This window comes from Falco naumanni, chromosome 1, assembly GCF_017639655.2.
Source record: "Falco naumanni isolate bFalNau1 chromosome 1, bFalNau1.pat, whole genome shotgun sequence".
NCBI classification, from domain to species: domain Eukaryota; kingdom Metazoa; phylum Chordata; class Aves; order Falconiformes; family Falconidae; genus Falco; species Falco naumanni.
Genome location: NC_054054.1, coordinates 77,209,062 through 77,236,655, shown reverse-complemented (window position 1 = coordinate 77,236,655; position 27,594 = coordinate 77,209,062). Strand labels below are relative to the sequence as shown.

Below are 27,594 nucleotides of genomic sequence, written 5' to 3'. Positions count from 1 at the left end.
TATGGCTGCACTAAGCCTTGAATGAATGTCACGGTTTTATTGCCCTTGAAGAAAAAAATAAAACAAATCAACACTGTTTGTGAAAAAAATGCGCAAAAGGATTTCAGAAATGTTAATCCACACATGTCTCCATGACTTTAAAGCACATTAAAGAAATTTCTCCACTTTTTCTCAGTTAACAAATCCTAGGACTTAATTCCTTTTTACTACGTCCTGATCTTTCAAAATACATTTTCTCTAGCAGTGCATGCTTGTACCCCAAAAGAATAAAAATTAAATGACAAATTAGTTGAGCTTCACTCCTCTCCAGTTCCTCTCTGGATTAAAGTATTTCCATACCTGTCTGTCTTTGCTGACTTCTTTGAGGGGTCGGGGGTGGGGAAGTTAATAAAAAAGGGAGAAAATTCTCATTTACCATTTAAATTCTCCCACGCACAGTGGTTCCTAGAGCACTGGACTTTAGTATCTGCTGTGGTCAGTTCACTGCCACGGCGGAACACTGCCGTACCTCCAGCTGCAAAACCAGTTCCATGAGAGGGAAGGGTGGCCGGAGTTTACATGGCAAGAGAAGGCGCCAGTCATGGAATCAAAAAACAACGAACTGAAAATAAACCCAGAAATACTCGGTTGAATTTGTAACAGCGTGGGGATGCCGCAGAGATCATATGACATCTGTGTGAGTGTTTTTCTCTCTCTCATTTATATTCCCTTCACTTCCCTTGGAGGCACCTGTCTCAGCGGGGAGTGGTTTCTGTGGAAACTACAGACAGTCGGTTTTCCCCTCAGAGAAACTGTTACTATGGCAACCTTACATAATGTATATGGCCTAGATTCTCTTTTAAAATAATCTAACACTGAAATTCTCATTATAAAATCAGAGCTGAACTGTCTGGGGGGCAAGAAATATAGTTATTTAATAACTGCATTAGAAATGTAGGATAAAAAAACCTCCAAATGGTATTATGAATTAAATGATAGTGTAGGGGGCACTGTCATTGCATCACTCACAAAGACAAAATAATTTGTAAATTCCAGTAAACAAGGTCTATTATTTAGCATTTCTGGGAAGCAAGGAGGAAGGGAAGTGTATACTTGACACCATGGCTCAATGTAGCAATCAATACTGCATCTTACGGAGTGGAGGGTTTTTTTTTCTGTGTTTATCATTCCAAGCAACCAGGACCTCACTCAAAACGATGTAAGCCCAAATGCTGCTTACATCTACCCTACTCAAAACTGAAATATCAGCTCTGAAGTCACTTTGAAGCCACTACATTATGAAATCACACTACAGTAAGACTCAAGGAAGCGCCTGAACGGAGCTGTGTGAGTCAGTGAGGCAGAGCATGCAGTGGAGCAGAAGCAGAAAAGACACGGTGCTGTTTATAGGACTTTCCTTTCAGCTCTGAGGAGACAAACCTGCCCACAGCAAAGATGGGGAGGGCAGAGCTGTCAGATCGCGCTGGGGAGGTAGGAAGTTTAGTTCTCCAGTAATGGGGTTGGGCTGAGTGAGGGGGCTTTGCCTTCTAAGTCAGCAGCTAAAGACCTGCCTGGGTTGGGAATGACATGAAGTGGTAGCCATGTCACAGATGTTTTGTGACCCTTGTGAAACGGGTAGGTAGATGTCTCGCCTCCCTTCTCTATCTTCAGCCACTCTTGCAGATAACCCTTCTATTGGTAATACAAATCAAAAGTCAAATGGTTAAGAAGGCAAACCCCCCTGTTTAACTACACAAAATCAGTGATTACAGTTCGAGAAATATTATCGGGAAAACTAGTAAAACCCTACCTTTGAGGTATCTGTGTTGTGACTCAGCGGATCGAGATCTCTCCTGACCTGTCTACAGGTCTAGCAACTTTTATTAGCATGAAATACATTAATACATGGGGACTAATTTTTATTCTCTACTCCTATTCAGAAGATGAACAAGAGAGAGCAACCTGCCTACAGAACATTTCCCCAAAACTTATGCAAGGTCCTCCTAGACTCCCCTGTGCAAAGGGGCTCTCCAGGTGGGACAAAGCAGGCAGGAAGCATTTCTTCAAACCCCACAGCATTTATGTTCCTTTCTTGTGTAGTGGAGACACTTTGTCGTGGTTTAACCCAGCTGGCAACTAAGAACCACACAGCTGCTTGCTCACTCCCTGCTCCTGTAGCATGGGGGAGAGAATCAGAAGAGTAAAAGTGAGATAAAGACAGTTTAATAGGTAAAGCAAAAGCTGTTTGTGTAAGCAAAGCAGAACAAGGAATTCATTCACCACTTCCTTTCAGCAGGCAGGCATCCAGCCAACCCCAGGAAAGTGGGGCTCCATTACGTGTCACGGCTACAAACGCCATCACTCTGAACGTGGCCCCCCTCCTTCTTCCCCGGCTTTGTATGCTAAGCGTGACATCATATGGAACAATACCCCTTGGGTTAGTTGGGGCCAGCTGTCCCAGCTGTGTCCCCTCCCAACTTCTTGTGCCCCCCAGCCTGCTCGCTGGTGGGGTTGATGAGAGGCAGAAAAGGCCCTGAATCTGTGAAGTACTGCTCAGTAATGACTAAAACATCCCTGTGTTACCAACACTGTTTTCAGCACAAATTCAAAAGATAGCCCCATACTATCTACTATGAAGAAAATCAGCTCTATTCCAGCCAAAACCAGCATGCACTTTTACAAAGGAGAGTCATACTGCCTGAAGGTGAGGTGGTGTTTGGGGTGTTGCTTCACCAAGCAGGTGTTCAAGAACCAAGACCAGGGTTTCACAAAAAAACTGCTTGTGCCACAAGTGATGGGATATTTTCTGATACAAAATCCCCAAAAGGGGTTTTCCCCTCAAACTGGGAAAAGTTTGACTTTTAAATTCAAGAAGAAAACTGCTCCATACATTGCACTGAATACCCAAACTGTATTTTCCTGCACAGGAGACCTACTCCAACAACTACTCAGAGCAGTATTTTGTCAAAAGCTGTGCACACATACCTTTTATTCTGTGAAATTCAAGTGTTATATGAAGATGTGAAAGTATTAAATGTTATCTCTGTAATACAGAAAAACAAAGGAGATTTGGTGCATGGTGTTAACTTCAATTGGATATGAGAAAGTTCAGTACCACCTTACATGACTGAAACTTTAATGATCTATCAAATATCACATTCCTAGTCAAACATTACACAGGAGTCAGGCCTCCCTAGTGTTTTGTCTTTTGAACCCCAAGGCTCTCATGTTCTACCCACAAGGCATACCAACCACACTGTTTTACAATCTTTCGCCATCTAAAAGTAAAAAAAAAAAAAAAAAAAAGGAAATTAGAAAATATTTTCAAACATCTACATCCACTTCTGAATTAATCTTATATATAGAATTACACAATAATTAGACAATGTCTAGTGAAACATGTATTCAGTGCCCCTAGGAAAGACAATATATTGAGAAAAGCACTAAAAGATTTCTTAGGCGTATTACAAAGGGATAAGCTGTCAAACTCATATAGTTCTGACATTTTTGCCATGTAAAACCTTGAACTTCAGAGAGTACATTGCACAAAGATGTCAGGGACAAACTGAGAAATGAGTATCATAACAAGGTAAAGCAATGAAGTTAATAGCTTATTTTACATAAAGAAGCAAATATCTGACACAGAATGGGAACAAAAGAACTACTTTTCATAGTTTTCCCAACTCTCCCAACACAGAAAAGCATAGCACAGCAAAAGCCTACATGGTTACGTGGCTTCTGGACTGAGCTAAGTAACATCTAGCCAGCTCAGCATGGAAGCAGCATGAACTTGGATCCTTTTCCACTTATCTACATAAGTATTTTGTGTGTATCCAGCTCCTGGACACTTGCCGCTTCCTGTTTGGGCACCAGTCTCAGGAGTGGGCACCTGAGTAGTACCAGCGTACTTCCTGTATGTTAACCTACAGCACTTACAATTCTTACCTTAAACTCTGCCTTTAGCTACCCGGGGATCCCAAGTTACCCAGATTTCTGATCACACTGTAAAAAACCTGGCTGAGATACTGCTGAGAAGGCAGATAGACTAACAAAAGAAAGATTTGCGTTCACAGCAGGACTCAGGCACACAGAGATGCAGCTGTAACCTGTGAACTTGCTGTTAGTTTCCTTCCATCAGGGAATTAGCTCACTCCATGAGTCCAAGCTTCTCTTGACAGCCCAGGATCTGCAATAATGGTCTCTCAGTGAATAGACTCAGAAAAAAATGTAATTGAGCTGTTACAACCTGGACATTGTTTGGCACACATCCAACATAATAGCAACCCTACAGCCTACCATGCAGCTAAGAAAGGCAGACTTCCAGTGGTTATTTAAAATGGCATCCAACCATTCCAGCAGCATTTATTGTATGTTTCCTACATCTTTTCCCATGTTGTTATATCAAGCTACGAAAAAAATGTATTAGCAACACAATTTTACATATGGCTTTACTTAGAGATAGAGAGAACTGACAATGGAAACCCTTTGTACAATATCACATTACTTATTCCAAAAGAAATCTGTAGTCGACACACTACCTCATGTAACTCCATGCTAGGCTTTTACATAGACTAGCTACTTTTATTTCCAGGGTATTACATGCTCATCAGATTTATACTGCTCTCGATACCGCAATCTCTTTCCTCCCATGGCCCTATTATAAAGAATGGTCTTCCTTTCTATCTACTTGGATTGACACACTTTGAATGAGGAAAAAAAATCTTAGCAGTAAATAAAGGGAGAGCCAGATTTACAAAGAGGCACAGGCAGGGGTGTCAATTCCTAACCACAAGGTGCCTTGCAGTCTGCAGGTCCCCCTGCCAAGAGTTCTGTGCTTAAGCAATCCACAGGAATGACACTCACGAAAGCCAGCACATTAGCACAGAGCTGCCTAACTTAGCTACTGCAAAATGCCAAGATCTTAAACTCTGTCCATGAACTTGGTATCCTCATCTGGGCTGCAGGAAAATGCCCATCTCCAGCTGGGATTCATACATACCCATTCTCTTGAGTTAACTTCCCTTTCTCACAAAAGCTGGCTGGAGAAGAGATGAGAGGCAATTACAGTACTTAAGAGATGACAGACTGGGACTCCAATCTACTAGCAGCCAGCTGAAAGTTTAACCAACATTCCCTTATTTAACCATAACTTTTTAGACTATTCTAAGGTAGGAATCCTCCTGAAGCTGCTGTCCTGATATTACTAAATAACAAAGGGAGTGAAGAAGGGAACAGAGACCACTGTGTAGCCTAGTAGTCAGGCTGTTGTTTAAGGCACTAACCTTGAAAGTCCAATCTCTGCTTCAGTAATTGGCTGTTCATTAGGAATAGAATCAGGTTTCTGTGTCCCTGATGGCAGGAGCTATTTTTCTGAGATTGAGCAGGTGATTTCTGAGCTTTGCCAGACTAACTGCTTCAGAGAAGATAGGCACAGAGTGTCTTCTGTGATGGTCCTGATGTGTCTAGGAAGAGGGAGATGCCCAGTTGCTCAGCCCTGGCAGCTGTTTAGCATCTCCAGACACCTGGGTTACGTGGCACGTTTCAAAGACCTACATTTCTGCCTGGAGTGTTTAGGGTGGCCATTAGATACTTAAGGCCATGTCTACAATGTGGAAACAGGGCCACCTGAGCTGGCAGGCATCTGCATACTGACTCATAAACCAGAAATGCTGGGGAGTTCAGTGCAGAAACACACAATCTGGCTCTGTGCGTGGTCACTAACAAGCCATAGTGCTGTGCACAAGGCTGCACTTCACTGTGACTTTTCCAGATCAAGGGTTCCTGAACTCTAGTCTACTCCAGAGAGTAGGCAGTCCATACATCTGGCCTCAGTCCCTGCATGGATCTTGCCTGGGTTCAGCCAAGGAAATAGTCATTATGGGGATTAAAACTAATCTGATTTCATCTAGCCTAGAACACACAGGAAAGAGATCAAAGGTGGATTTCTGCCTGGATTTCTCATGGATTTCAATTTCAGTTAATGCTCCCAACTGCAGGCCTGCCTATTTCTTTCCTTGTTTTAGAAGCAGAAATCATTGCCAAGGCTCTGGCAGCTAGGCCAGAAAATAGTGACAAATAGTGTAAGCTGATCTGGCAGGCTTCATTAAGGGCAGATTAAACACTGACAGTCCCCAAGGTTTTTGTGATATGATTGCATGACATGGCCAATGAACTAGTCGCTCCCTAGGGTGAGAAGCAGAGATGATGTTCAACTGCTGGGAGAGTGGAACATAGACTGCTCTGTGAAATTACATGTTATGACAACGTAAGATGCAAAGCACCATCTCTAAACAAGGTGCTTCACCTCAAATAAACCTTAAATACCAGTCTGTCTATTCCTAAGAGGGCTAAGCAATGTGTGTGTGTGGCGGGGGGGTGGGGGGGGGTGGAGGGCAGAATCAAGAGATCTGCAAAAGGCCAATGTAAGATCAGCAGTCCATCCCAGTCAGGATGTCTTGCTTTTTTTCCTATGCAAAGCCTACAGCTCTCATCATTTAAGACTGTTTTTCAAGGAACATTTGAGAATGATCCTCCATTTACTGGGTCAAGAATTATTTTATCAGAATTTCAAGAAGTCTGAGTTGTTTGTGCTCATGGCAAGGTTGTCTTGGACTTAAAACAGCCTCCTAGTTCTACTATCTACTTCTAATCTGATGATTTTCCTTGCTCTACAGGGTATGTTTCTGTAAGCTTCTAATCACAAAATTGCATAACATTTCCCTTTTCAAGCCAAAATACTCTAAATGCTTCCACATTTTCTCTTACACCGCCAGACCAAATAAATTGACCCTACCTGAAATGTTGCCAATTAACATTGTTACTTGACTCTTTCTGTACCCATCCTATCCAAATAAAATGCATACAAAATCAAATGCTTTTAGACTGGAAAAAAAAAAAAAAAAGCCCCATAACATCAACATCAAAAGAATGTTAGCCAGAAATCTCAATCTGAATTGTAGGTGCAGAATGGATAGAGCAGAAAGAAGCTGCACTGGATCTATACAGCTACAGCACAGGAGGCTGCATTAAGATAGCAACAGAAGAGTAACATTTGTCATTGACCATCTGAAATTACAGAGTTCTAGCAGCATTGAAGTGAAAGGCGATAACCACGTCTGTGCATCGCTAGTTTATCCAGAAAGGCAGGAAATTCAGATACGTAACCATTAACATTATAATTGAAAAGGGAAATAATTCTGCGAGCTTCTACAGAAGAGAGGGGGTTTATTCCGGCAGAAAATTATCCAAGTTTTCATATTTCTCTGCTAAGGTCTGGATTGTATTGACATAAATTTGGAAAAGAAAATAAAAGCTGTCAAAATTGTCTCATGCCCAGAGAACACTGTATCCAAGCACTGCATCCAAGAGACACAGCACAGCTTCTCAGCTGTCTCATGGATCTAGAGTCACATGGAAGACCTGTTTTCCAGTCCTCCAGGTTCTGCCTTTAATAGGCATTAGTGATTTCAACCACATCTGGACATGTTTTAATGTTATATCTAGCAAAAGCCTCTTGAACACAGTACATGCAGTGTCCTGTTTCCAGAGGTCTACCCTGCTTTTACTATTAAATAAAATTGCTTGGTTTGCTTGCAGTTACTACAGGGCAGCAGTTATGAGACAGCAGGTGGTACTGAGGCGTTGGTATACACATGGGAAGATGTAAATGTAAAAGAGAAGTCAAATACAGTTTTATTTGGAAAACAAATGAGCAGCTGGTGGCACAATTTGGTCCTTGCCTTGTCCATCTTCCCTGTTTTTCCTGCATTTTAGTACCTCGGCACCATCACCATAGCCAGCATTCACTTCATGAGCCCAGGGAGCTCAAAAAAGAACAAAAAATAATTACCTTTAGCTCTCTTGCTTCACCTAAGTCAGTGCAGAGACACTGTCACCTGCTATGACACCATTTGTGCCCTAGAAATTCTGAACTGAAATGAATGGCTCCAGATTCCAGGGACCTTCAGAGGGAACTTTCCGCAAACAGCACTACTTCCTTGGAATGTCTTTATGTTTGTTAAATACAAGGAAACAACTTAAAACACACAAACCAAAAGTATTCACCAGGAGAATTATGTGACCAATGTGACCAACACATTCAGCTAGTTAGAACTCTTTATGACTTTACCTCCAATTTAGAATGAATTGAGTAACTTTCCGGGGGTGTTGGTGTTCCAAGTGGAATGGAAATGGTGAAGGTGCTTATTTAAAACACTCATTGCAACTTTTTCCAGCACTCCTGTCCAAATCAGCTACTTGAGAGGATTACTTATAATTTAGGAACCACACACTATGCCATGCCTGAAAAAATGATTTCCCAGAGACAACTAGAATGCTGCAGAAATCACCGTGAATTAAGATTAAGACTGTTGGAAGAGGAAGAGCTGCAATGATGCTCATTAGCAGTATCTTTTCACTCCTTCAGATTTTGCAGAAGTCCTTTTCCATGCACAGAGAATTCCTTGATTTCTAGAAGTGAGAGGGCTCTGGCTTGGTGGAAGGAATCAAAGGTGAGAGTGTGCTCCTAGCATCGTTTTCCCCAGAAAATACAGAGATTTATTTACACAGATCTCAGATAATCCCAGTGCCTGGAACTGATCTTTTGACTCTAGGAGCTGCAAACTTCCTCCTGCTCCCAGGCTGAGTCTGAGATCAGAGAACAGATAACAAACCTTTGGTTTTGCAACATAATGCTCTCATACCCACCCCCAGAAACAGGCTTCTGCCTTCACCTGCACAGCTTTTTTGGCAATGTATCTCATTGTACCCTTCAACCAGAAGCAAGATAATTGAAAAATCCCACTACTTGTTTTGCCTTCTCCAAATACAGTCCTGCTGCAGTAGATGACATCTGTAATAGAATCCTCAGTGTAAAAATGTGATGATCTGTGGCTTTCAACTGCACCTTGGTTCCTGAAAACAAGAAAATTTGGACAAAGTCCTGTGCTCGCTATTTTCTTTTGGCTACTTCTATGCTGAACCTGAAGGCTATTCATTGACTCCACAGGGTGCCTAATTCCAGTGCCTAGGCTTAACTTGTTAGGACTGAGCATGATTTTTACAGGCACTGCAGTGCAGAGCTGGAATTCTTGAAGTAGATACTACACATCTAAAAGCACAGCACTTCTATTAGGATCTCAAGTTAGCTATTAGTCTAATTTGTAAGCAGATTCACTATGGCATCTCAGTGCATACAGAGGTTACTTGCTGTATTATTCAAGGATACAAATGTTCCATCACAATCTTTGCACACACTGTGTGCAGCCATATTCCTGCTTTCTCAGCTCAGATGCGGCATCATACACGTCTAAATATTTCTGTGCCAGGGATATTAGATCCTAAATGATTCTACTTTGCTGAACAGCATCACATATCCCTTGCGTAAAATAAGTTTCCCAGGTTCTGCTACAATCAGCAGTATGTCCAAGCAAACAACTGCTCTAACAGCATTCATTACAGACAAAACGTTGTTGACTAATGAAAAAGCAGATAAATAGTTCCTTTTCTTTAGCATAAGTTTCTTATTTGCTTTTTATTCCTAGAAAATAAAATGAGATGGGAGGAGTCCACATTTCTTGGGGAACAGTCTGTCTTAAATCTCTGTTTGGGCAGTTAATGCATGGTGACTTCTCTCCTTTTGAAATTAAGGAAACTGTAGTACTTGTTCCCACAGAAACACTATTTCCTTGCTATGAATCTCATGCACCTCACTAAAAAATACTTTGAGATTAACATTATACTAATCAATAGTCAGGCCTAATTAAACTTGCTGCTTTCATTACATCAATCATTGCTTTCAGAGACTTTATTGAAAACATCAAAGATGGTGAGAAGGACATTCTCATTTCATGCTCTCTCAACCCCCTAAGCCTTTCATTAAGCCCTTCACTACAGATGTCTATCACCAGCTGGCTCAATCGCGGCACTACAGCCAGTTAAGCCTGGGCATCATGGCCACATTCAGAATTATTGACTCCCAGAGAAGATCACGGTCATAATCACTGCCTGACAAACTGGTTGGTGTGTTTTCATCTATGGATTCTCACCCTTCTTTTGTTCCCATATCCCTTCCTATAAATGCAAGCAACAGATGCATTGCCATTGCTCTGTTTTGCTGGGCTGCTTGGAATAGAAATTGTACTACCATCTTTTGACTGTAAGAAGAACTACACCTTTAGAGAGTCTCCCTTCTGTATTAAGCCACTGCAGGAAGTAATCTTTAACTTAGTGAATGAAACATAAAATTCCATTTAAATACGGAGACACATGAACAGTGTAGTCTATAAGCTGAGTCCTTTACAAAAAGAAATTTGGTTTGAACATCTCCATAATTTGGGCAATCACAGTATACCCAATAAAAAAAAAATATCAACAGCCTTAAATGTGTCAGCCACAGTACGTCTTCATCTATTTCACATGTCCCAGTAAACGGTTTGGAAGCAGCTCCACTATTGCAGCTCTATGTTTCCTCTCGCACTTCCAGTCTGTGCAACAATGGTGCTCAGTTCTTGGGCAGATCAGTACAGACTGGAGTTGGTATTCCTTACAGACTCTTTGATTTTCAATGCATAGTTTATAACTAGATCAATTCAGAAGTGATGGGCAATACCACTTTCTGAAATGCATAGTGAGCTATACAAAACTATTTCAGTACCTAGGGAGAAGGTGTCATACAAAATTAGAGTTAACTGTCCTTACCGGAAATCTTAGCACCAAGGATTCTTCCACTTCTATGCCTAAAGAAAGTTCTTCTGAAACAAGCCAGAAACAGATTGGAGGCGCTCATAACAGAGGTCTTCAGAGGTTGGTTATCCTACAGTGTGCTCATACACAAAACTGTGGTATTTTGAAACCATGCTAAAGCACGATACTGACATTTTTAGGCAACTGAAAATTAATCTCATGTATTCATAAAAGGCAAATTCCAAAACACTGCAAATAGGCAAATATATTTAAACCCCAAAGTAACATGTAAAAATATACACTGTCCATTTTACATTAAGAACAGTTTTGGGAGCGGAGTGTTTAATAACATTCCTCTGCATACCAACAAAGGTGCTGCTGCATATCTGACAACAGCAACACTGGTTTAATACCCCATGATCTCGCAACAGCATTTTTGCCAATCCCTGAAAAGAAACCACTGGCATTTTGGGTGTGCATTATGGCATGTGTGATTTAGTAGTGCTTTACCACTTCACAAATTCAGGGCAAGATCTTGGTTTCAGTGAATTCAATGGGATATTTGCTACAGGCCTCAGCAGAGGTGAGCTTTCATCCACAGTGTTTAAGAAGTGGGTCTATGATCTGAAGAAGAGCAAAGGAGAAAGTAAAAAACTTTTTTTTTTTTTCCCACTGCAAACAAAAATGTTGCAATAAACACTAACGGGTAAAATCCAAGTTTTTCATAAGACTCTTTTCCCTGTCAATTATACTGTGCTGTACACAGTTTTTAAGCAGCTCTCAATTAATTTATCTATCTACATATGCAAAGAAATTGGAAAATAGTACATATATATACACAAGCTAAAGTCAAGACCATGGTTATTTTTCATTGTCTTCTCTCATTAGCACAGTTCCACTAACATTCAGTCCCTCTGGTGTAGCTGAAATTAAAAATAGTGATAAAGAACAGAGTAGAGCTACTAATTCAAAGAAATCTTTTTGTTCTCATATGTAATGTTATTAAATAGAGTTATCACAAAATCGCAGTCAAGGGTCTTCAGAATCACATTTCATTTTGACCTCTGATCTACATCCTCTCTGTAATATGCCATCACATGCCACAGTACCACAGTAGCTAACGCCGACACACTGGAAAACCAATGCACAGACTTAACTTTTATACCTGCTGGATAGAGAGCACATTTTACTGCCGAATGAATCAACAAAATCACATTTTATCAAAAAAACCCTTGTATATTCCCTGCTCCTCAGCAGCAATGAAAACAATTCTCCCCTGCCTTCCCCACCACAGACTCCCTTAAATTACCTAAAATCTGCTTTTGTCCAGGGTATGTTTAAATAGGTCACTGGTAACAATGTTTCCGTAGTTGCACCTAAAAAGTCAAGGGCAATAGTAAATCCGTTCCATCCCTTTTTGTCTGCTGGTTCAGAAAATAACTTGTCATTTTATCTCTAAGGTCAGGGAACTCTTGTGATCTCAAATCCACCGTCTCAACAAAGACACTGGTTATTGGCATGATGAGCCTCAGGAATTGGTAACGTACCTAACTCCTGATCTCTTTTACATACCTGTACCCCATATTAGTGTTGGTTTATGAAGGATATGGCTTTGTGAAGAGCTGCATACTGAGGTTTCAGCATCATCAATCAGCTAAAATATGTTTATCTCACAACGAGCTAATGATTTGTTTGTAGTCCAAGTGAAGCAACCAGTGTGTATGCCATCTGGAAAGGAGATGGCTGTCTAGCTAACATCTGAAATACATCAGCATTTCTACAGTAAGGCAAACCGTCACTTCTCCTGTGTGAGAATATTCAAACTGACCTCTAAGAAAGTGATGAATTACAAGAAATCAAAGAGAAAGTGAGGGAATGCTTGAATCTGAACAGAATTCCAAGAAAAGTTTGGCCAGTTATCATATACAAGTAACCGCTAAACAGAGGGTTTTTTAAGTGACATTTAAATCCAGCCAGTGGGTTTTGTCCAAGAACTGGATCCCAGCCATAAAGCACCAAAGTTGACTGCTTGTTAACTGAAGATGAGCTAAAATACAGGTAGATAGATCTGCTTTTAATTCTTTTGGCTTGCCTCTGACCTACTAGCTTTGCTGTCTATATTTGGCTTATGTAAATAAATTATCCTTCCACTTTTATCTTACAGGGGATTTTAGGTTAGCTGGCAATAAATAAAACATTCTGCTCTGATGGGAGTGGATGATCATTAAGACATGGGTATTGGACACATTTTCAAGGTGCCAGTACTCAACCCAACCACAAGGAATCATACAGAATAAAAAAAAATAATGTGAAGACCACCTCCTTTTTCTAAGCTGTTCTGCCTGGCAGGGAAGTTGGCAGTGCAGAGTGTCAATGTGGAGAAAATGCCATCCCCACTGATTAACATCAGCTGGAGATATCCCAGCATGCAAGAAACATGGGGAAATGCCAGGACCTTAAAGACCAAACCTCTTTAATGATTCATGTCATAATACTCCATCTGGGCCAGGCAGCACTGAGCGAGAACCTGATAAGTACATATATATTCCTAAACTGCATCACAAATGTTTTGAACACCCCCTCCTATTGAATGTTCCTGTTTCTTGCCCAGCAACGATAAGAGATAGTTCTCTCTCTCTCTGAAAAAGTAGTCACCAATCACAAGTCCAACATATGACAAGACTTCAATGCTGGCAGCAATTTCCCACACTTCCCCTCTTTAAGGGGCATTATTAGCTTGCTTATCATCACTGTGCTTTCCTAAGATTATCAATACAACACAACTACTCAGACAAAGAAAAAAACAAAGGTTTCAAAGGTTATGTATTATGGGGTTCAGGAGCTGTAGTTATGTATGTCTTCTGTATCATGTTTGATTAGAGATGTCTTTTCTAACAGTCTGGGACTTTCCACTTACAGTTCTCAACAGAAATACTTGTAGTGACATTCCAAATGTTCAGAATGTGGATCCCTTCCTATTTCATTGGGACCTCAGACCTCCACTGAAAAGATCAAACAAAATTAAAACCATTTGCATAGAAAACTGATCCACAAAATGGCAGTGTTCACTGCATGATCAACACAGTATTTCATGATTTTTCATTTTCACAGAAACAATTTCCAAGTGCTCAATTACTGGCTACAACTGAATTCTGAGATTTCTCTGCACGCCACAGCACGAAACTGATGATCTACATTTGATCCTAAATGCCCGGCAGGTCTATGTTCTGATATGCCTTTGTCTCTCATGCCATTTTTCTTCAAAAACTCAGGCTTCTTTCTGAAATGTACCCGCTTCATGCATTTATTTCCGAGCTTTTATTCTATACCAATAATACCTGGAAAACAAGATGACAGACAGCACAAGAAAAATAAGCTACAGAGTTTTTTAAAAAAGTCAGGTTTGGCAGCATATTCTGGAAAATGCCAAAGGGTTTGTGGAATAAATTCCATTTGGCAAATTTAGAGATAAAAGAATCCAGCTGCTTTCAAACACCAAATGCACTACTAAAAAGTCTAAAATTGCAGAAACGTATTAAATCAACAAAACAGATCATCCTCCCACACAAAACAAGAACAGCAGCAACAAAAGAACCACAAAACATTCCTATTTAGATAGACTTCAATGCTAGGTGATGTCTGTTCCAGGCAGTTTGGCAAAGAATACGCTTATATACAACAAAAGGCATAGGGCTGAGGGATTTTACGATGCTTCAGGCTATTGCAAAGCTAGGCAAAGAGATGAAAGCAGTCATGCCACTGAGGGACCTCAGATAAGGAACCAGGCTGAGCCATATGATGATTAGAATCCTTTGCAAAAGCATTTCTCATTCATTTGATTAGTCTTTCAATGACTGTATCACCGAACAGGTGTTATTGGTTTAGGGCTTGATTCCATGTTCACTGAAGTCAGTCATGACTTTCTACTACCTTTAAAAGGTCTTTGTATCAGATGCTAAAAGAATAAACCCCATTATTTATGTATCGTTTCTTCCCAGTTTAGGTACAACCTGTTCAACTCCTTCATCACATTCATGACATAAGGCATGTAAAACATTTCTAGCAAAATTAGAACTTGGAAGTACCCAAGACAGGGACTAGTTCCACATTATAACAGGAGAAAATACTCATAAAGGAGTCTGCAGAACAGCAAGAATACTGCCCTTTTAATTCTACAGAAAATCTGTGTTTTCAGGCTGTTGTTCCTTGCCATTGTTCCTTCAACAGAATATCCACTGCCACAGGTTCCTAGCTCTGCTCCTCACAGACACAGCTGCCTGGCAGAAGTTTATACCCTGCACAATCCAACAATTCATGTGACTGCACTCCAAAACAGATTTGCAAAATGAGTGGGCTCTGCTGAAATGTGAACCTATCTTATTTGATTTTTAAATGGACCATTTCACAGATCTGGATTTGAAGTCAGTCACACTAGCAGAAGTGAAGGTAAGGTAGCTTCCAGTAAAAGACAAATGAGCCACTGGAAGCTACTGGCAGAACACTATCCTGGGACAACAGCCTGCATGTCCAAAAAGTCAACAAAGTCTTTATGGAAAGAGTCCTCTTTGTAGGTAACCAATACGCAAAGGTTAACAATTTCATTAACTAACAAGCAAAATTAATAAACATCTATAGAAAGTTCCTTTCCTCTCTCCTTATCTCCTGATAATACTATAGTATCAGTTATGAAGAACTCTGAAACTCACATTTCAAGCTGGTAGCTTTTAAAAAGACAAACATTAAAACTAAGCAAAAGCAGTTCAGTAACTTTGCAGTATGAAAAATAAAATAAACTTTTCCTTTTCTAAACATATACACCAAAAGAATGTAAAAAAAGACTTGTGCTGAAATGGCTGGAGATAGAAGGCTCAAATTTGGCAGGCAAGATGACTAAATAAGAAGAAAAGCCTTCACATTTTCCAATTAAAATGGGATTTGCTTTGATCTGCTGCAAATCAGAGTTTTTGTCCTTTATCAAGTGTTTTCCCTCAGCTTGAAAGGAAGCAGCTAAGGAACATCATGCTGTGCCTGTGTACAATTAACTTAGCCAAGCAATAAAACATTCAGAGAAGAAACAGAACAGTGCTGTGATATGTGGATTTCTATACTGTGCTTACATGGTGCTGATCATCCAGTACAGTGAAAGCACTGTAGCTCCCAAGATCTGTGTATTTATTATAACCTATTCAGGTATCACCTCCACAATCTCTGTAAAATATCTGAATGAATTACAAAAGCTGTAACATCCTATAAAGTTGTTTTCTATTCAGTAATCAATATAGGCACTAGGGCTTTAATCCATAAAGGGATGCCTACATGTCCCTCTGGATCAAACTGTTTATGATTAAGGTGAGAAGCATCTCACTACAGAGGATCTGTGTAACTCCTTACACATTACCTCAGCTCTATGATTTCAGATATTTGAAGACCTCTGAAGTGGTTTATCAGAAATTTCATTGTATACCTCCTCCTGTATGTAACACAACTTTTTCAGTACTATACTTGGCCTTCAGTTTGACAGCAACTGCTTTGTTAGAAAACCAGAAGTCTTGCTTTTATCACTCTGTCATATCCCATTGCTGAAACAACATTCCACTGATTCAACATCAAACTGACACGAAGCACCTCGTTGTAACCATACTGAAATAGCTTTAAAGTATTTTCCCTGTAGATTTCCTTAGGTAACTATGAGCTTTACTTTTGATTCTTCAGTCTTTATAGTGCTGGACATATGTATGCAAATTGATGAGTTACAAAGCAGCAGAAAATTAGATGCTGCATTATTTTATGTTGGTTGGACTGAATCTTCTCAGAATGTCTACATAAGATTGACTAAAAGGAGGCATTATGTTTATGTAAGGTACATCCCCTACAAGCAAACTGTTTTCTACGCTTCCAGGAAGTCTCTGAGGTTTTAAGTGCCAGTGTTGAATGAATACTATTTGTCAGCTGACACTAACTTTGATCTTCTTTAATTCACAGTCACTCACACATATTTCTTACTGTTGAGGAACACATTTTGTCCCCTTATTTTTTTTCCAAACAGTTTGGTGACCCATTTTGCAGACACTGGTTGCTCATGAACATACCAGCTATTGACTGTTGGAGTTATGTGCATGCTTTTCACCCATTGCCTTTTTTGCTGAGTGGGTGGCTGAAACTTTCCTAGAAAATAATCCATAGCAAACAACAGAGAATAGATTTCCATGACTAGTCTTCTGGGATTTGCAAACATGCCCGTGACTGTTCCACCATTGTACAAATATTAAAGACTGGCAAATAGAGACACCACAGTCTTCAAGAATGTTGAATTAAAATAATTCCACTGTCTTGCCAGCTTTAACCACTATTTTCTATAGCAACAGCAGCTAAAAAGATGGCAACAGAGCCATGCTAATGGTCTGCAGGAAAAATATTGAGAAAAAGACCTTTCTTCCACCTTCAGCCAATACATAGTCTGGAGGCTGCACTCATATCCCTTTCAGATGGTGGGGGATCATGGTATATGCCTTTAGGTATCTCCAGTTTGGCCTACTGCAAATGTCCAGGTTCCTGCTGCGTGCCTTCCAAGCAGGCTATGAAATCACATCAACTTCAGTACTGTAGAGCTCCCGCTGGCTTCCCATCTATTCAAACTACACACATTTTAAGCTCTTGTTCCTAACCTAAAAGGTACCTTTAATTATTAGTACTTGGCTATATGTAAACCATTTAATTTTTTTTTTTTTTTTTGCAGCACTCCACTACCATAACAACAGGCCTTGCAGATACTGAAACTATCTGAAGCTTATCAGGAAAAACTGTCAGGTGCTCAGGGATGAGCATTTTTAGCTGACATACTTGAGCTACGGAACATATTATCAGGAGGGATAGGCATAAATTAAATACACAAAGGAAGATGCTTACCCACATTTCCTCACATTGCAAGCCTTTTTGTACCAATGAATGCAGAATACACAATAATCTCACAGAAGGACAACGAAAACTCTAAAACCACACCAGAATAAATATCAAAAGCTAAGCACACCAATGGGTAACACACTCTCAAAAAGGAGGAAACAGACAGGACCTGAACGCAGAGTGCATCAGGTATCTGGCACAGCTGATCAGCTCAATCTGCCAAGGGTCTCTAGACCTCCAAAGCATTGAGGGTAAACTTGACTTACCAGAACTAGAGAGAAATGATGGCACGCGATGGTCGGGGTACAAATCATAACTTATGTCAACATAAAATGGAACTTGCTACTGTTGCTCTAGCTCAAGAGCTAGAGCTCTCCACTCCCAGTCCAGTCAGATGATATGTACAAAAATAAAAAGGCATGTAAGTAGTCCCCTTACTTACAACGTCTATGCCATTCACAGCAGGATGAGTGCCTGGCTACAACAAAGCTTTGGGTAAGGTTACTGGTCACGGGCCTCCATGAGAGTGTGTTGAAGCTGCTTTTAGTAGTAGGAGTCTCACAGTATGAACATTCGCTACTACCAGGCTCAAGACAAAAGTATCTATTCAGAGACATTCATTCACCCATTTTAAAAGGGTTTACAAGGGTGGCTGCTAAGAACGGGCTGCGCTTCACTACTGAAGGCAACTGACACACTACAGAAATAATATTTTTTTTATTTTTGTCCAAAATGGCTGCTTCTTTGAATACCCTAATGTTTTTGTTCCAGGGTTAAGCTACTGAAAAGACTGAGTTTTAGAGGTAGTGGTGTTCCCCTGAACAATTCTGTGATCACAGCAGGCATTTAGCATTTCTGAAAATGTTACCAGAACTTGAAGATTAACACTTCAAGCTAAATACCCAGATCTGAAGAACACTTTTGAATATCTAGTCCTATGTCTCTAAGACCAATCACACAGAAAGTTAGTGGTAGAGTCAAACTCCATAACTCTCAAAAATGTTTCTCATCCAGAGCAGGTGTAAATGTGAGTAAATGAAACAAGCTATACACCACGGCTTGCTTGTTCAACAAAAGTAGCTAGAATAATTTGTATGTGGAAAACTTCCCAACAGAAAGGCATATGTTGGCATGACAATACATTAAAGAGGTATTGTGTAGAAATACAAGAATAATACACAAGAGGATTATTATGAGGACAGTACTCCAGAGTCCCATCAAATGTGGTTTGTTAGAAACAGGAATAACACTTTCTAGAACTTGGTTGAACTTGCAGCAATGACCCTTAAAGCTAGTAATAAAATTTTCCAAAGACCTGAAACAAAAGTTTCTTTTCTTGTACTCCTGTCTTCATAATTTTTCAAGAACATTGTATGCCTAGAAAATTTACCAGTTTCAATTGATGGGTTTTATTTTGCCTGCATCCTTTGTCACCCTGTACATATAATCTTTCAATCATCTAATAGCTTCTGTTTCACACTCTGATCCTTTTGTTTTCTTTTCTGTGCTTCAAAAAATAAAATTTATAAAGGAGGTAATAGGACACAGGGTGATGGTTTTCTACTTTTCAAGAACAGGGATAAATGTTTTGAGTGGGGATACAAGAATTAACACATACTAATACAAAGAACTCCTAACAGCTGAAGTTCACCACTGCCACACACATAAGCTGCTTTGCATAAATCAGATGCACTAAAGAGTCTGGGGTAAGATATTCTAAGGAAAAGTTACTTTAAAGAGGTAAATCAAATACGCAGCACTTACTATGTTCATGAAGGACTAGACTGGAGCTTTACCCCTTTCACTTGAAACAATATAGTTATATTCCAAGTCTTGTTCTAAACAGATATTTTTAGAATCAATTATGCTAAGAGGTTTGAGCTACCTGAAGATTAATCTTTCGGTCTCAGTGAAAACTTAGCTGAATAAAGCAACTCCTCTTCTACAAGAAGTGTCATTCTTCTGCTAGGGACAGAGGAAATAATTTCCAAAAATGTCCTTTTTATGACCTTTGCTGTGCTGTAGGATAAGATGATCATTTGAGTGTATCCTTGCTTCTGCCAGCAAAAATTAAACTGCCCTGATTGTGTTTTCCATTTAAAGTGAATGAAGGCTTTCAGGAGCTCAGGTTTCCCTCAGTTGTCAGCCCTGCTAAAATGGGGTGGGGTTTTTTGGCACTTAAGTTTCCTAGCAGTAGCCAGGGCTAACGAGATGCAAAGATGTGTCTGTGGGCAGAAAAGTGGAAGCAACTACATAAAACATTAAACATGTTCATTAGTGCATTTTTATAAATGTTGACATTGTTCTCACATCTATGAAGTTAAATCCTGACACACCTCACTACAGTCCTGCACCTGACCGCCAGTGATACAAATATGAAGAGTAATGACAACAGCATTGGTTTCAGCTCTCAAACATTACTCAGACATATGCAGGCCACACTGAGGCTTGTGCTGCTTCAACCACAGTGTGACAATAACTACGTTCAGCCTGCCTTAAGCCATCTGGGGCATCTTTCCTCTGTGTCATGCTGCAGGCATCAAGGAAGTTAGACCTGCTAAAAATTAATGTCCTTGGGTAGCAGGCTCTCTGGGTCGTCCACCATACCGTCCAGTGATGGTAATAAAAACATGAGACCTGTTGTAGAAAAGGCTATGAAAAAATTACAGCACTTCAACTTTCTCAGTGATTTTCCTACCCAGGTAAAGAAAATCTAGATATTTTAGCATAATACTTGATCATCCAGCTTTCGATAAAGTAACACTTAACATAAACACTAAATGTGTGTCATTTGTATTATATTTGAAAACCTACTTTTTCTTTCTTCCAAAGTGCTTCATCTCCCTTGTTGCCAAGGCTTCTGTTTCACCTCAGGCTTGTCATAATATTCAATTCTTTATAGTTTTGCATTTTTCTCCTCCAGGGGCATTCTTCTGTAAGCTCAGCAAGACCTTTTTCATTACGTATTCTCTTTTTTGCTCTTTCTTTTTCCTCTCAGAACCTCTCTTTTATGCTTATATTTACTAGATATGACTATGTTTTATATTTCTTCAATATTACTTTCTTAGGGTTTCTTTAATCCCATCTATCCCATTTCATAAGGAATACATCCATATTGCTTGCTTTTTTCCCTCAGGCATCCTTCCTCATCTCCATGCAATTGCCAAGTTGTTCCACCACTTTTTCTTTCGGTCTTTTTCCTCTTCAGCCTTATATCATCTTCTTTGCTACTATCACTATCAAACCAATACATTGTTTTCTGGAGTCCACAGGCCGTGGACAGCGGGGCAGTTCCCATTTTTGAAGTTAGCATCCATTCAGGAAAGTGAACATTGCTGTCCTTCCCTATGGGGACTGACTCATTAAAGCCTTAGAATTGCTCTCACAGCTGTTTGAGACCAAGGAGATGCCACTATGGATGCAACTTGCTCTTAGGAGACTTAAGAAATCAGGGATTACAACATTTCATCAGCACTAATCCTATACTGATCTTTAGAACAACTGCAGTTAAAATTTCCATTCTGATTGATGTAACTTGGGTGACTACAAATTTTATTTGCTTCAAAAGCCTAACCTCAGCCCTGTGAGGATTTATTTGCTATGGCAGCATGATAGCAGTCATACGCAGACTAGCTTCTAAACAGGCAAGGGAGTAGTAGGTGTAAAATCCAATAGGTCTCTCACTTGGCAGAGCAAAGCTGTCAGGTCAGGACTCGTAACAGGTGAAGGAAAAAAACCAGGAAAATAAGCTTCTGTAGATACAGCTAACAAGTATTATTGGAACATAAGTCCCTAGTCACTAGTCCCAGAGAGTTTCAAGAACTAGAAGGTGCCATAAATAAACTGTAACTACTAACCCTAATGAGAGGCATACCTATGTTTTCCTCTACCCATATTTATCTGAACAAATTGGCACACATTAGATGGGAAATTCTCTGAAGAGCACAGAAGGAGGTTCACAGCCTCTGACTTCCCATGTCAGGGCAGGTGCAGGGCGCAGTCACCATTGGGTGGGAGCTGCTATCAAGCAGAGGAAGCAGACAACAGTAGCCAGTAGGAAAGGCAATTTTAAAAAGACAGTTCAGGAGCTGGCTATGATTTTAACATTTGGTCCTAATGAGCTGGACTGAACTTTCTCCAGCACAGTTGTGCTTAAAGCAATTCTTCTGGACCAAGGCTGCTGTCCTGGTCTAATTATTGTAGCAATTCCACATTCCCCTGCCTTGTGTAATTAATTTTGGTTTGTGGTTTTGCAGAGAAGACCGTTATTAAAACAAAATCAAGCTGGTTAGTGGTAGCACTAGTGTTTGTATTACCACAGCACCTCTAAAACCTAGTCATGGTTCAGGATTCTAGTGTCCTGAGGCGGATGAAGAAACATAATGGAGTACACACCATATGTCACAAGATGGAAGCACTGCATCTTTCTCCAGCTTGGCAATATGGCTCAGCATTTCACATTTGGTTCTTTGTGCACACACAATTTCCTGTTGCCCACTGAATACCTGCCTGAATACCAAACCACAACACTGAAATATTACTCATCATCCATTCAGATAGGAAGCCACTTTCCTCAGAGCAGGGCTTGCTGCAGGAAGAGGGGGTGACTGTTGTAGATACTCACACAGTTCCCATCAGAGCAACACTGAAGCACCTCACTGTCTGTTACGTACTCATCATTGTGATGCCCCTGTGTAGAGAGACAGCCTAGGTGTTGAGAGACCTTCTTGACAAAGCACCTTGCCCAAGGTGATTTTAAAAAGAAAAGGAGGGAGAGAGAGAGAAAGGTCTGTGGCAAAGCAGGAATTTAATTCAGATTTTCCTGGTGGCCACAGAGCTTAGAGTCTGCTATTCTCTTAACAACCTTTCCTTACATCATGTTAGGTTTGCATGCCATATTAAAAGCTAAGATGCAAACGTTTAAACTGCACATCTTATTTTTTCTTTTTTTAAAAAAAAAGACAAGTGTAAGGTACTGGTATGCTACAAAAAGAATTTCCCTTTTAAAATAAGCCAAGAAGTTTTAAGCATTTTTGGGAGAGGGAAAAAAAAAGAAAGAAAGAAAGAAAAGGCCCTGAACACTACAGGTTTCATAGCTTTAGAGGACTGAAAACCATCAGTTTAAAGTTTTAAGGCCTTTACATTTTCTTAATTGTTTTTCATCTAAAATATTTACTCCATTTCCCAAGCAGCTGCTACATAACTGTATTTGCACTTGCACTGCTTTTCCTCCGTATTTTTTATGTAGCAAGCAAAATTTTATTAACCACAATTGAGGAGAAGCTGAAACCAAAAGAGAACAAATGAAACTTCACACAGCAAGTGATCTCAGGCTGCAAGAAGGCAACCCAGCATTACAGAAGCATCATGTGGGCCCTCTGGTTCCTATGCCATGTTTTTTGCTTGGCATGACACCAGTGAGGACCACGTGCATGGTCTGCTGGGAGACAAACAGGCACAGTTAGGCAGCAAGTCTGTCAGTGAACACACAAAGAAGCCGAGTTTTAAGCAGCCAGAAAAATGTAGTTTGAAAACCAGAAAGGGAAGAGGTGGTTTGAAAGCCACTGAAATACTTTGTTCACAATTATGAAATTCACAACCTGAATTTTTAATTAAATTAGAAGTACCTGTTCCTTTGCATTTAAAAAGAAGTGGCCTCTGAGCTGAGACTCTGGCCACAGAGGAATAAGTGTCAGGTGAGGGTGGAGGATTAAATGGTAGTGAGTTGGACCACTTACTCATTTAAGGGAGCACACGGTAAAAATCAAAGTTTGGTTTCAGTCTGGGTGCCTCCCACATTTTGGGTTTTTTTTACATTTTTGCTCTCCCTACATATAGATTTTTCATGCAGGTCAAGTAATTTTTTCCAATTCTATGATCAAAAATTTAATGTCTCCTCTTTGTCCAGTTGCACTGGTCTTTGCTCTCTCACTTTGGCCCCACCCACACTACCCCTTCCAACGTTTTTGTTTGCAGTCTCTAGAAAAGAAACAAACTAAAATTTTGGTGAAGACTTTATTCTGTGATCCAAGGAAATAATAGTTCCAAATTAAACAGCCCGATGCCTTACAGCCTGACATGGTGAGCCCTGATCTGAGCGTTAGCCCATTTATTTATCTAACAGTTCACTCCAACAGATAACAGTGCTGATCACATCAGAAAGAACATCTCTGCAAACATACTGTGGCTGCATATTTACTGGGAAGCACTTGAAAAAGTTACTTGCACAATCATGCATCACTAGTTATGTATTCAAGATAAAGTTTAAACGCTGTTTATACCTCAGTTTATATCCTGTTATCTTTGTCTGCGTACTAAGAAGATTTAGGATCTCCAGACCATCCTTTAAATCTAATAACAGATTAGCAAAAAAAAATTATACGGCTGTGAGAAAAATATTTAACAGAGATATTAATATGAATCCTCCATGCAGTAAAATGTAATTAAACTATAAGAATATAAATTACTATTCAACATATTTTAGTGTATGTATCCTGTAGGTGTCCAACCCAATTATTTTTAAAATATCTGCTCCTTAAAAGTGAAATATGTGATGATAACTCATAATCTTGCTTTTTTTATGATTTCTGCATATAAAATACTGTGGTTTTGTAAATGAATCCCAGTGATAATAAACAAACACCATGAAAATCAACACGAAGTAGTTACAAGGTAAATAAAGGAGTCCTTGCTGAGCCAAGCAATTTCATTGGTGACCATCGCAAAACCAAGGAAAGTGTTATAATAGTTTATTTGCCCAACTTCCAACCTTAAGCAACTCTCCTTTAAAACTGCAGACAAGGAGAGCTCACAGACCATGAATTCTCGGAAATTTATGACCTGCCTCTGGTGCTGTTTCTCTGCTTTCAGACCAAGAGGAGCAAGCAGTTTTACAGACCACATTCAGCTGCAGACAAGAGATAAATAAGCTCATCTGCTCTATTAACAAGAAAGAACGAACATGTTAAGTACCTACCTTCTCCTCATTTTCTTGGCTCCAGCTTCTCCACAGTCTTCAGCCTTGTAAAACTCTCCCAGTCTGTGAGACCCTGCAACAGACCCTTGAGTGATTCATTGTGGCAAACTTCCTTCTGTTCAGCCTGAGTTTAAGTGGCCAGACTCGCTGAGATGGAAAAACAAAAAAAGTGGAGGCATAGAAAGGAGAAACTAAAACCATCTTACAAAACAGTGGGTCTGGTTAAGGCAGACTGTTCTTTCACCATGTCGGAGAGTTAGTTTACTGACTATTGACTTTGCCTGTAAGTCACTAGGGTGCTAATGCCAGGCAAGGCAAAAGGCATCTTGTCCTTTGATAGGATTTAAGGGTAATCTTCAGGAGAAAGAGTGAGAACAGTTATTAGCATTTGGGGGTGTGATTGCTAATCCAGCAATGATGCATGACTGATTTATTAACTGTTTCACTTGCAGAAACAAATGGAAGAAGGTTCTGCCAAGAATCTGCCATTCTTTGATGGAGACCACAATGTCTGAATCCTTTTCTTAGAGCAAAGCCGTGGCAAATGCTGAGCCTGTGTGTTTCACAATGAGGGATTAATTCTGTCTTAATGCATAATCCTATATGCTCACAGAGGAGAGAGTGCTGCAGAGAATTTTAAAAAAGCATTCAGAAATATATATAGCGTGTTCTATTTCTGCATGCGTTTTTCCCATTTATCAACATCATAGGTAAATTAGGTCACATGTCAAAATAAGCCATTAGGGCTTCCCCTACTTCTTTCCCTGCACCACCAAATCCTAACTCCACATGTGGCACTCCACAAAAGCAGCCAAAGTGCATGTTGTAGGTTACTGTTCAAGAGGACTACGGGGCCTTGAAGAACACTGAAGCCTCTTACACGAGAAAATATTCTCTTCCCAAAAGGGCTTACAATCCAACCATTCACCACACCAAACCAACTGCATTAGCAGCCCAGACAAAAATCAGTCATTTGCAGCATTCTGTACATTTTCATCCCATAGGCACCTATTTGCATATTACAGTGGTATGTCCAGGAAAAGGCTTCCTGATCTACGCATAGCATTGATCCTTTTAAGTTGAATTGATGTTTCGCTTTCAGAACTCTTCCCAAGTCTGAGTAACCTACTCAGGTACTCTAAATATTATCTACTCCCTATTATGACTTAAGCTTAAGACACACTGCTTTTGAAATAAGAGCTATTAACATTTACATTATGTCTTTACACCAGAAGGACTTCTCCACCTGAGTTGTCAGTTTAATTGTTAATTACTTTATGTACCAGATACCTCATAAAAGCAAGTCAAGACACAAATCTTGGTTCAAACAATCTGCATTCAGAATTATGTAACAAGTGAGAATTGTTAGCTAGCAATAAACAAAATAAATAAGCAGACTGAAACAGAAAGAGTGGAAGGGAACACAGCCTATAAGCAAGGTCAAAAGTTTTCTAGACCTTCAGCCTGATCCATACAGCCAGAGCTCTCTGCCTGTATGAATCCTGCAACAGCTAAACATCACTGTTGAGCTTTCAACCATGTTTTCCCCTTTTCAGCTCCTGCCTTCAAATTTAACAGAATACTTCACTGACATCAAAGTACAACCCGTTGCTTTTCACACAGCAAAAAACCTCCATTCAGCAGTCCATTCCCTGGATAATTTGAACAGTCAAAGTTGGCTTGAAAGTAGGTAGAGCTGGCCACACTCTACAAGGTGTACAACCAATGTACCATCATAAGAGATCTGCCTCGAAACATGACTTAATCACAAGCAGATGGGGGATGGGGGTGGGGGGGCCGGGAAGCTAAAGGTTAAGATCCCCCCAAAGCTGTGTCAGACTTTTCTTCTTCTTTTAAATGAATGTTCTAGGGGAAGGGAAAAAAAAAAAAAAAAGACTTGAGTAAGAAGTTGCAAACTGTGGACAAAAAGAAAAGCATTTGCATTCTGCTGCTTTCTCAGCAAGACCTCTCACCCGCTCTGTGGGCAGTTTCACTGCTGATGTAAGAGCCCTGCCTAACTCTCTGCACCTCACCTTGCTTTGGCTTGTGCTACGTAATATTATGTTGTACTTCATCTTCGCAATTAACCTCAATGACTTTTTCAAACAGATTTGGACCTGTTCTCTGATAATTTATGAATTCTGTAAGCTGATCTGGGATACAGATCATCTACTCAATTAACATACTGGCTTATTTTTATTAAGAATTGACCTTAAAAAGCAGTACAGAAATGACAAAATGTCTCAGGATGGCCATGCGTCATTAAAAACTGGAATAACGGCGTAACATCAAGAAGTTTTCCTTCCACTTTTGATCAACATCACAAGGCTGCTTTTGTCTAAAGAAGGGAAAGGCCGGAAAATAAATAGCTATAGGATAGCTCAGCAGAGGGAGGTACAAGAGCAGGGCACATTTCAGGCAGAACAAGATGGCAACTCAGTGAGGGAGTCTGGCCTACTTTAGTCTCTGATGACAGGAGCCCTGCAAGGTAACAGGTTAAACCAAGTGGAAAAATTTATCTTAACAGTCTGGTTTCCCACAAAGTACATAGCCTCCAAACTCCATTATAATCCCACTTTATTTTCTTTAGTACATTATCTGTCAAGAATTAAAATGATTTAGTAGGTACATAAGGCAATTACTTTGTAGAAATTGACTAAAGTTTTCAATTGAAGAGTTGCTTAACTTTCTTCCACAGTACAGATAGTATCTTTTTCCTTATTTAGCTGGTATTATATTCAGCACCAGACTTATTTAAAACACTGAGACCTTATGAACAGTGTCTCTCTCTAGCATCCTAAAAATACAGCACTCTTCTTCCCTTTGTTTCCCATGTTCATAGAAAGTAAACCAGCCTTTTACTCTAATATCTTTTATCTGAAGGCTCCATAAAAATTGTTCCTTCAAGGCCTTTATTGCCTTCAGAGGAGGAAAGCCATAAACACCTCTTAGCTGTAGTGCCTGATACTTGAAAGCTCAAGCTATCTGCATCTTTAGATACAGTTCCTAGCAGGAATCTCAAACACATAGACACAAAAAAATCAAATTAATCAACA

The 27,594-nt window shown here is 39.9% G+C and overlaps 1 protein-coding gene across 2 annotated transcripts in view; it reads right to left on the bottom strand.

Moving 5' to 3' along the window:
- The window catches only part of TRIM2 (tripartite motif containing 2), a 117,300-nt gene extending 92,682 nt beyond the window's left edge, over positions 1 to 24,618 (bottom strand). The window contains exon 1 of one of the 2 annotated variants that reach the window (XM_040600391.1): positions 24,539 to 24,618. The gene's annotated coding sequence lies outside the window, so the exon portion shown is untranslated. Of the gene's footprint in view, positions 1 to 415; positions 590 to 24,538 lie in introns of those variants that run through there. The other variant, XM_040600418.1, reaches the window with a different exon arrangement.
- Between the last annotated feature and the right edge of the window lie 2,976 nt (positions 24,619 to 27,594).